We start from the raw sequence: 12,112 nt of genomic DNA on the forward strand, positions 1-12,112 counted from the left end.
AACTTCTCAGGGATGTGCTGACCTCAGTCCTGCCTCTGCAAGATCCTATCAACTGCTCTAAACCCAAGGCAGATGTGTGTTTTAGGGAGAGAGAGGCAGCTCATTTTCTCCTTCATTCTGGAATATTAAGCTTGAGCAAAAAGTGGAGTGGGCAGGATATGCAGGCATTTCTTCACACCACACAAAAGAATGTATGATTCTTAAAAAATAAGAAGACTTGGCTTGTTATTTTTTAATCCCCTGGAAATCAAGTAAATAGCTCAATCAATTAAAAATGTGTCTTATTGAAGGTATTGGTGATGTGGGTGATTTAATCACAGGACAAATGTTCTTATGATAAAATTTTTCTAAAAAAAAGATGAAGCAACTCCCCCCCCCCATATGATTTTTTCCACTTTCCCTTTCACAACTACCTTAAACATACTCATATTCTGTCTTGAGGGCTCAAGCAGGCAGAACATTTGGGCTGCTTCTCTAACACGGATGCCTTTGTTGTGGCCCTGCTGGAACAAAAAGGAAGGGGAAGAAATTCCATTAGTATAACTTCATCACTGATGTTTCAAAAAAAGATCCACCTAAAAGGAAAAGCTGTTTGAAGAGCCTCTAACGTTTAAGAGATGGAAGAGACTCAGGCGTCTGGTTCAGTGGAATTGTCTTCTGATCCTGGCTCTTCCCTGAGCTGCTCGGAAGAATTAGAACTTCCTCCTCTATTTGTCTGGAGGAAGACATTTGGTGGGTAGTCAGGGCTGGGCAACAGGGGTCTGACTTTCCTACTAGAAATACCTACCAACTCACCTCAGATCCCTTCCAGAGACAATGAAACTGAAATGCTCAGCTCCAAAGTGAGCCAACTCTGGAACATGTATACAAACTCAGGTTAATGTCCAGAACTTGTTCTTATCAGGGCATCATCTTCTATTATTTCACATAATGTTCATAAAACTATGGGAGATTATTACCTCCATGCTACAGAGCAGGAAACTGAGGCTCAGAAAGTTAGACAAATTGCCAAAGGCCACACACTAGAATCCAGGTCTGGCTAATTCCAAAAATTGTGCTCCTCACCACTGTGGTTTCCAGTTCTATTCCGAGCCGTAGATTTGCCTTAGGGGCCATAGGGTTCTGGGTAAGGTAGGGGTAATCTGAGCAACAAGGCCGGACTGGCTACTTAAGTCCTGTCCATGGAAAAGGTGTTGGGTTAAAGAGCAAGAGAGGTGGCAGGACGGGGATTCATGAGCCCACAGAAGATGATTTATGGTTCCTTTTCAACCTGCCTTCTATCTTCCTTCCAGGGATATAAGTGAGATAATCATAGGATTATAGTGATGAAATGAAACTCCTAAAGCCAATCTATCCCCTGCCTTCAGGCAGTGGTTCATTTAAACTAGACAATTTTCTCCCTTTGTTTAAAGATCTTAAGAGGAGGAATTTCCAAATCACTCAAAGCTACCTATGACAGGGGCTCACAGGTCTCATAGTGATTAATCTTTTTCTGATAATAAACCCAAATTAATTTCCAAGCATTACTGAGTTCCTACTTTGTCCTCTGTGCTACAGTGGGTGGTGCAAGGTGTGTGTGTGTGTGTGTGTGTGTGTGTGTGTGTGTGTGTGTGTGTTGTTTTAGATGTTATATGGAGGCATAGTTAGCTTGTCCTTAGATTTATTACAGTTTTCTTAGATCAACCAGAGCAATACAACTGCAATAATTAAAACCCAGTAGAAATACTTTCAAAAATCACATGCTAAGTAGCAGTAATCTACTTCTGGCTCTGCCAGAAATGAGACATGTGACTGTACAAGTCACCAGGCCTCTCTGCTATTCAGCTTCCTCTTCTGTAAAGTAAGGGGCAGGCAATCTTGTCACCATGGGTGCTCAGCAGCCTGAGAAATGCAGATTCTTAGATGTGTGGTAGAGACTGTGAGTGTGATAAGACCTCAGAAGGGAAGTGATCTTGGGGGGACTGTCTTGCTAAGGCTTTCAGGAGGAGGGGGTACGTTAACTGGTTCCTGAAGAATGAGTAGCCTGGGCTTTGAGGGAGGAAAAGGTGCTCCAGGAAAACAGCATAAAACAGGAATAAGCATTACCTGCTGGCCAGCCAGTGAGGGCCAGATGAGGGAGATGTGGGGCCAAATTACCTAAAATCATATGTAGCTTTGAGGTTAGAGGTGGCATCTCATTAAAAACAATAGCAACAACAACAGAAAGGAGAAAAACAGAGAGAAAGAACTATGTGACTAGATTATCTAGCATATCCTAGTCTGCTCGGCCAGGTGCTTTAGGTGTATAACACTTATACCCACTTAGGAAATAGAGATGAGTGTCCCCACATTCCTGATGATGAAACAAGGCTCAGAGAGGTTACATAATTTGCCTCACGTCCCCCTGTAAGTGAGTGGACTTGGCTCTATTTAACTCAAATCCTGAAGTTTCTAGATGGGCCAGGATGTAAAGTAGCAGGAGTTATGGATATTTTATGAGCAAGTGGAGTAAGAATTATGCTGAGGTAAGGACGCCAGGAGAGTGCTGAGGCAACATAGGCTTAAGGGTGACAGGATGAGAAAGGAAGAAAATATCCGAAGGTAATACTCTAGGAGATTGAAGGGAACATGTATTGGTTATGGGATTGTAGGCCGGAAATGGGTAAATCAAAGGTGACTCCACTATTTGAAATGTGAAAAACTCAGAATTCTCTGACTCCACAGATCTCAAGGAGAGTAGGAAGAGAAGCTGGTTTGGGGATGAAGGTGATTGAAATCTTGGATATGAGGGATCTCAATTGGTGTGTCCAGACAGATGCTGACGCTGTGCCCACAAGACCTTGGCAGAAAGGCAGGGCTAATGAGAAAGCTCTGGGAATTATTGGAAAAGAGAAATAATTAAAATCTGAGAAAAAGGGGGAAGTGTGCAATGGAGATACAGTAGAGAACTTCCGGGACACATGTGGGAAGAGCAAGAGAAGTCTGCATGGGAGACAGTGAGTATTCAAGGAGAACATAAAACCAGCAAAACAGAATCTAGACGCTGAAAGGAAAGTGACTTGTATGAAAGTGGGGTAGAGTGAGGAGGATGGGGTGTGTGGGCCTATTAATCCTCAGAAACTCCAGTTACAGTAGAGAAGTCTATTAGAATGAAGACAGAAAAATCCAGATCATTTGTGTGTGTGTGTGTGTGTGTGTGTGTGTGTGTGCACGCGTGTACACATCATTTCAAGGTTCTTTTTTGTTATTTCTTCAGGCAAATAGTACACCTGTGATCTTTAGATCTTCTGCAAGAGAAGAGCTATTCTGTAGAACTTGCTCTGATATAACTTTGTACTTGAAAACAATATGCTTTCCTAGGTTTGCTGAATTTGTCACCCAGCTCTTTGGAGCACTCATATGCTCCCTTGATAACCACTGTAAGTTCTTTCTGTGAGCCAGGCCCTGTGCTAGGTGTGGCCCTGCCAATAAGCAGATGGAGTCACCTCAGTACTCACCCACAAGACATGTATGTAGTCATTAGCTCAGGTAGACAAAAGGAGCAGCGGAGGGAAAGGGAGACGTTGAGAGATGGAGGCTGAACCAACTTCAGTCTCTCACTCTGCATCCATAATCTGCGGATAAGTGGCAGGTCGCTTCCAGACGGTGTGACCCTCAACTGCATAAACAAAAGGGAACTGAATGTCAGCTCTAGCCCAAGAAGCCCTTTTCCCCAAGGCAGATTGGCAGGGGGCTCAGGGGGTTTGCCCCTTTCCCCCACCCCCGCAGAGATCATCTGTTGAGATCAGGTGGGTGTCACCCCAGCAATCAATACCCTGGGAGAGCTGGTGGAAAGGGAAGGGCAGCAAATGGGCCAGGCAGTTCCTGACTTTTGCTTTGATTAATTCTTTCAAATAGAGTGCTTGCCCGCCTGCTTTGAAAAGGTGAATGCAATATATTTGAAATTAGTATAGATTTAATTGTAAACAACATGTGTCCCTTCTTCCATTGATACTCATTTCACTGACAAGCAGTTTTGGAAAATCACAGTAGCTTCTTCTTTGTAGATATCTCTCTCCCTCCCCCATCCCTGTGCCCACTACACCACTTATATACAGAGAAGCCTTTATGTTCTATATGTTTTCACACATGCAGCAAAATATGGAGGGAAGAAAAAGCCTTTAAACATATTAATCATCTTCTATTTTTCTTAGATGAAAATTTTCTGCACTTTTGTTCATGTAAACGTGAAATTATCCTTCTGCAAGCTGAGGTGGTGGCAGTTCCTGAACACAGTTATATTTTGCAGATAACAGGATTAGCTTGGATGTGGGTAATAAGTTGGTGAATCTCCCCCCGGCCATTTCTCAACACTGTGAGAGCACTAATCCTTTATGCTTTGATGTCTTCTACTTTTCCATCAGGTGCGCCACGGACTATTTGTCCTGGGGCAGTCAGCTCTCTTATAAGATCTCATAGTGTCCTCATTAGCTGCGCCTATTTACCCAGCCAGCCTGTTGAACCCAATTTATAGTTTATGTGATTAATTCCCAAAGTACAGTAAACCCTAGCTCTAAGGCTCTCTATTATATGACTGCATCTCCTTTAAGGGCAAACACAAGCTTCAGCTCTTTTGCTATATGACTGCATCATATATAATACGCTAATAATTTTACTCTCGACGACACATTAAACATCTTTCTATACACTTTCTTTATAGCACACAGCTCATAAAGAAAAGAATGTTCCATATTGGACTGTAAAGTGCTAACTATATGAGGGAGTCATTTGGTTTTTTGCTTTAAAAAATTTATTTTGACCAAAATTATGGCACAGTACTACTATCTGGTTTGAACACTGAATTCGCAAACCACGTCACTGTACAACTCTTTATCTCCTGAAATATAAGTTTGAAAGGGCTGAAGAGGTAATGTGGCAGCACAAACCCATGGGCTCCTTTTCATCTTTAACATGCAAGCTGGGAAGATAAAAGGTTTAAGTGTGTGTGTGTGTGTGTGTGTGTGTGTGTGTGTGTGCGCGCGCGCGCGCGTGCACGCGCGCTCGCACGTGCGCACACACATGCGTATGTGTGGAGAGCCAGAAAGCAAGACAGAGACAGGAAAATGAAGAGAAGAGGACTCAAGGCAACCGATGTCAACTTTGCTGGGATTTTTCTTATAGCAGAAAGAATTACGGAGAAGCAACTTACATTTGGTTCCGGGGGAAATGATACCAGCAGTTCTCAACTGGCTGTATCTCCCTCCCAGGGCATTTGATATTGTCTAGAGACATTTTTGGTTATCATAACTCAGGGGCATGCTACTGGCATCTAGTGGGCAGAGGCCAAGAATATGGTTAAACATCCCATAGGCAGCTCCTAAAACAAAACGTTACTTGGCCCCAAATGTCAATAGTTTCAAGGTTGAGAAATTCTGTTTTATACCTTTGGATTTGGGATTAAAAGGAGGAAACTTGATTATTTTTGCCTTTAAATCTTAACTGACCTCAAAGTTGAGAGAGCATGAAGAGACAGTTGATATTTGGCATCTATCTGTGTATCTTGAATTTTGCAACAGATCAGGGGTTGATGATTTCTAGTGTAAATAGCTTAAGACTCTCACTTCCTTTTGCTTTCTGACAGTTAATTTGATGCGTAACAAATCTACTGGGTGATGGATGGGTCGGCAAAGAAAAGTGTGAGATATGACTCAACATCCTTTGCTACTGGTTGGCAGCTCTGGAAAACATTGTCAGCTAAGATGTGAAAATGAATGTCTCTGAAACTATGGATTTCTGTGATTTATATTACCTTGATTCTATTTCAAGTCTGTCTCTGTTTATATTATCACTAGTCTCCACTGGCAGGGGAATGAACAATCATGGACATTTGCTGATATGTAACTTGTCTAATAATAATCCTGCAATTCTTTTTTTGAGTAATCTTCTAATGGCCGTGGCCTTCATTTACAGATCAATAAACTAAAGTGGTGAAGGGGTAAAAGTAGTACAAGAAACAATGGAGAATTATTAAAACACTATGAAGGGAAGGTCTTAGAGAAGCAACCATCATTGCTGCATTGACCCAATGCTTTTGTCCCTGATTCCGGAAAAACTGCAAAGAGTTTGTAACTTACAAATCACTGGACAGATGCCCAAATACTTCCTGGATTTGTTTTCCTTTTAACACAGGTTTATGGAGCAAGTAGCTTCTCTAGGAAATACAACTTCTTAAATATTTTTGTTACCAGGTTCTTGTCCTGGAACCTGCCCAGTTTCTATCATTGAGGGTCCCAAGAAGAAGACTTTGAGCTTACTGCTAACTATATACTCTCACTAAGTGTATAGTTAAGGAAAGCTTTATGTTTCTCCAACTCCTATCCCCACATTTGTTTAGGAATTGGGGATCTCCAACCATGTGTGATCCACAGCAACCCAACTGAGTCATGGGGCTTTACTTAGCATGAAACATTTAGCCTGGCCTATGTTTAGCATGAAACATTTAGCCTGGTTCACCTGGAAGGAGATTACATAGAAAATTGTTGACCTCTCTCTTAAAATGATGCTGTGTGTGCATTTCTGGAAATGTAGTGGGTTGTCTCCAAGAGTATAAGGTAGTATAGAAGTCTCCTGATTGGGAATGGTAGCATTTAGAAAACTCAACAGGTTTCTCATCAGAGACAGTATTAACTTGGTTTTGTCATTTCCAGTATTCTGACCCTTAGTTTGCCATCCTTTGAAATATAGGTAGTAATGCTGGACTCCCTCATGGAGATGTAGGAGGAATCATTCATAAAACATATTGTAAAGTTTTTACAAAACTCCAAAGTACTATAATAAATTAGATGTTGATACCTTCCAGTTCTAAAATTCTCTGACTTTATGATGCTAAACAGGGAATTATCACAATCAGTAAAAATTCAGTTGGTGGTAGAATGTCCTACGGCAGAATTTGATTCTGAGTTAGTGATGTTGCTTATTTTTTTGCTTTGTTTTTCAAAATACAGCCAGCTCTTGATTTTCCTCATAAATAGCTAATGGAGATAATCTCAAGAAGATGAGATTTAAAAATTCCTTGCAATCAAGTGACATAAATGAGACATTTTAATATTTAAATAAATTTTACATTTTCAGAGCATGCAATAATGACAGATAATATTGATGAAGTGCTTACTGTGTCCTGGGAACCTTGCTAAGCATTCTATACCGATTTTATCTTTTAATCCCTAAAATAATCCTGTGAGGTAATTTGCTACTATTATCACCAATTTACTGATGAGGAAACTGAGGCCCATAGTACTTATGTGACTTACTTACAAACATGTAGTAAGTGGCAGTTATGGGATTCAAACTGGAATATTTCTGACTCTAGTATCTGAATCTTGCACCACTCTATTCTACAACATATTTCTTGGATTCTCATTACAGAGGAAGTCCATGTGGGCTAGCATGCCTGGTTTTCCTATTATCTGTTATTAAGCATATTGGCCTGAAATCTCTTGAATGTAGCAACTCAAGTATTTTTTAGTTTAGAGTAGGTAAAAGTAGAGTAGTTCCTGAGAAATGGGTGGAAAATAGAACATTCTTTTATGTTCTCTTCAGTTGCCTGAGGGAAGTTGGGGAAGGGAATGCCTTCTAACAATTCAGCATTGTAGGACCTCGGCAGTTCTTTGCAGAACAGTTTTTTTTTTTTTTTCTCTTCTGCCTGAGATGTGTAAGATGCTCAGCAGATCAATCTGGGGTCACAGAGCAACAGCCTTGACTGGACATTGGGTAGTCTGGAATAAAGAGCATTATATCAGTAATGATAACAAGAAAAGATTTGCCTTTCTTCTCTGACCATCATCATCACCCCTTTCCCTCAAAAAAAATAAAAAACCCTCAACAATAGTGGCCATATGATTGACATAATTTCGCTGAAATTTTCGCATGTTCTACAAAGTAGCCAAGGCATATAGAGGTAGGAGAGGCAAAAAGTACTCTGGGTTTAAGAGGCTGAGAGAGAGAGAAAAAAAACATAAAACAAAGACAGCGTTATGGGGCATCTGCTGTAGGCCATCGAAATGGTAGGTGAGGGAAAAGCAGCTGCTGAGGTCAGTTGAACTCTCATAATGTTGAACTCCAAAGAGACTTGGATTCCCTGGACATCTGCTGGGTTAAAGACCCATGAAGGATCAAAGGAGTCACTGAATTGGAGAACTGTGACTTTCTGTTTGTTACCAACCGTGGCTAATGTAATTGAAGGAGAAATTGTGTTAGATCTGCTTACGGACAGGTAAGATTTTATTGAAAGTAGGAAAACAAGAGGTTTAATACTATTGCCCATGTGATGATGTATACATACATAGTAGAGTAAAAGTGAAAAAAAAAATGAATACAGCAGTACCTGAGAATTAAACTCTGAGGAAGCATATTAGGGAACCAAGTAAGTACAAGAGAAAATATTAAACCTCAACAGGGTGGTAGGGAGCCAAAGCAGACTTGGGGACAATCAGTTCCCCAAAGTTTGAAGTTTGAAGACTGCAGTTCTTCAAAAGGAGAAAGGTAGAGAGACAAACAAACACATCTTCACTGAGACTTCGTGTAAGCTTGGTGTGGGTTACGACGAAGCTGTCCAGGAAGACAGTACCACATCAGTTAAAGCTGTCAGGGCAGTGCAGATAAGGACAGCAAGGCATCTAGAATCAATTAATGATAACAGGAGGGTTAAAGTGAAAAGAGGATTTTTTAGAGATAGGCTAGGCAAATAGAAGAGATCAGAGAGAAACTTGTCCGGAGTATCTTACTGAAGCAAGACTGAGAGTTCAGAAGTCATGAATTCAGATTTTAATCCCAGTTCTTTGTGAGATATGAAGATGATGGCTTGACTTATTGGCATCTGAAGTTTCCCTTTCAGTAAGAATGACAGGAACCAGCTTTCAAGTAACTAAGTGGAAGGGTGTTGATTGTTGAAATTTCAGGGGTCTCTGAAAAGCTTCAGCATCCCCCCTCACATGTCACTGAAGCCTTTAATATGTGATTTTATTCACTAGTGATGTTAAAATATGCCTGGCAAGGATAACACATTAGATTTCATCAAAGACACATGAGTACTTTCCCTAGAGTAGGCTGTAAATTGGACCTTGAGATTGGTTTGGCCATTCAGAGATGGAGGGCATCAATGAGTTAGAAGTAGTGACTAGAACTGGGTGATGAGGAACGTTGGAACACAGGTTTCCTCCACATCATAAGCTTGTGTCAAGACATTTATGCAAAAGGTAATCATTCTCACCATATCATGGTCCACCATACGTGACACTTCTTTAAGGCAACCAGAAAAGGGGGAGGAGACAATATACTGGGGAATGAAGGAGACAATATACTGGGGAATGATCTTATCTTTTCCTTATATATATAGTGATTGTTGAGGGCAATAATTACTGGTTGCAGGTGAGAAAGGGAACTGATCAATTTAAATTCCCTTTTGCCTTGGGGCAACATTCCTAGTTGAAAGAGAAGGAAGGAGCTTCCCATTCCCAGCTCTAAAGGAGAAATACTGTACCCTTACAGAACTATAAAATAGCCCATCTGGAAGGGTTTCTTACAAGTAAGCTAAGTGTTACCTGTTGTTACAGATTAGAAAATTGAGGCTCAGTGAAGGTGTTTGCTCCTCTTGGCTCATTATTACTATCAGATTCTGGTGACTCTTGACATCATAGAAACACTCTTGGCAGTAAAGGGATACACAGAACAATCAGAAAACACTTTTCCTTCCCTTAGAGCTTCTAGTAACTTTACTGCTTAGCCTGCTGCCTTCCTTTCTCTCTCCTCTTTCCTCTCACTCCTCTCCCTTCCTCTTGTATTTGGGGAAAGTAAAAAAATAATATGTGCCCATATTTTCCCACCCAGAAAAAATTTTTTTCCTAATATTTTAAAACCACAAGTAGTATATGAAAGTATTCTATTTTTAAAGAAATTACAACCTAAAAATAAAACTAAATCTTCTTTGATCTTCCCTTTACCACATCATGGTTCTCTGTTAGCATTCCTAGAGGCAATGACATGTGTCAGATGAACTCTTCTTTTACTCTATTTAGTCATTTTACATACCTGTGTTTAAGCCTACTGAAAATATACAGCATTGATGTGTCTGTAAGGAGGTCTATTTATAAATGATTTTGCACATATAGTTAGTCCTCAGCTTGCTTTTGCTACTCAATCATGATTTTAGTATCACTGTTGATATTGATATATTGATATACTATACTGTGGTATAGTATTTTATTATATAAATATATCACATTTTATTACTCCATGTATGGATATTGTTTAGATTTTTTAAATTATAAACTGTGATGATCAAAAACCCTGATATCTGTCTCTTTGTGTACAAGTGCCAATGATTTTCAAGGTTGCATACTAAGGAATTGATTCTCTGGGTCATATGGAATGAATAATTATAGGATGTCCTAACAATTTGACCTCCAAAGTACCTATACCAATTTGTACTCCCACCAACAGAATGTTACAATACTAATTCTTTTACATCTCTAATGTTTCATACTGCAAAACATTTTAATTTTGCCAGTTTTCTAGGTGAAAAGTAGTATCTCATAATTTCAATTGATAATACTAAAATTGAGAATCTTTCATATGTTTATCAGCTATTTGTAGCTCCTTTTCTTTGAGTTTCCTGTTCATAAATGTTGCCCATATTTATAATAGACTAATTTTTTTCTCTACTGATTTGTAGAAATTCTTCATACATTGTGGATACTCTTCCTTTGTTATATAAGTTGAAAAATATTTTCCTGTCACTTTCTTTTAAACATTTGTTCATAATATACCATACAAAAGTTTTTAATGTTAATTTGTTAAAATTTGATAATCATTTTGCAAGCAAATCAATCTTGCCTTTTGGACTTTGGTAAAAAAAAAGATCTCCTACTCTAAAATTATAAATATTTTTCTATATTTTCCTCTTACAATTTTAATTAGTATTTTGATTTTGTCTTTAATCTTTTTTTTGTGGTATGAGGTAAGGATCTAATTTTTTTTATATGGATGGCCAACTTTTTTGTTCCATTTCAAATTTTCTAATATCATTCCATCCCTGGGGACAAACATTTATTTAGATTTCTACCACTAGAAATTGTTTTGTCTGTTATTAGACTTCATATAAATGTATACAGTATCTAGCTTTTTTTTGTTCCACAAAATGTTTTTGAGATTCCCAAGTTAGTGTTAATTTTCACAACCTTGTTAAATTCTCCTATCATAATGATAACGATTTTCAGTTAATTTTTGTATTATCCAGTTAACTGTCACATAATTAACATAAAACAACTAAATCTAAATCTTTTGCTACACAAGCCATTTGTGTGCATGCACGTGCGCGTGCGCGCGCACACACACACACAAACACATTCTTACATTGTTCTTGACTTTAATGGGGACACTTCTGATGTTTCACTGCTAAGTGTATTAGTTGCAGGATTTTAATAGACTTTCCTTTTCAGGTGATGACTTTTTTAGCTACATCATATACATTTTGATCTATGCTATATATTGTATTTTTATACTGATTCATTTCTATATTTTTGTAAAATTTTTTTTCAATTTCATGGCCCATGAATTATTTGGAAGTCTTTTCTTTTCATTGTCAGATGTCTAAGATCTATGCATTAGCTATATGAGAGCTTGTTATTATGGTTTTATTGTTTTTTGTTTTGGGGTTTTCTTGCATTATAATAAGCGAGTGTGGATTTACTTATACTTTTTTCTTTAAGATTTCTATGTATTTAAGTATACAGTCTATTTTTTATACTTTTTAAAAATAAAAGTAGAATTAACATACAGTGTTATGTTAGTTTTAGGTGCACAATAAAATGATTCGACAATTCTATACATTTCTCAGTGCTTATTAAGATAAGTGTACTTTTAACCTCCTTTACCTATTTCACCCATCCTCTCACCCACCTCTTTTCTAACAAATGTCAGTTTGTTATTTGTGTTTAAGTCTTTTTTTTCTTTTTCTTTTTCCGTTTTTGAGATGTGGCCTTTTTTTTTTTTTTCCTATTTGTGGGATTTGTTTTGTTTCTTAAATTCTGCATATGCATGAAATCATATGGTATTTGTCTTTCTGTGACTAACTGATTTCACTAAGCATTATACTCTC

The sequence above is a fragment of the Neofelis nebulosa genome, chromosome 6 (assembly GCF_028018385.1).
Source record: "Neofelis nebulosa isolate mNeoNeb1 chromosome 6, mNeoNeb1.pri, whole genome shotgun sequence".
Taxonomy (NCBI): domain Eukaryota; kingdom Metazoa; phylum Chordata; class Mammalia; order Carnivora; family Felidae; genus Neofelis; species Neofelis nebulosa.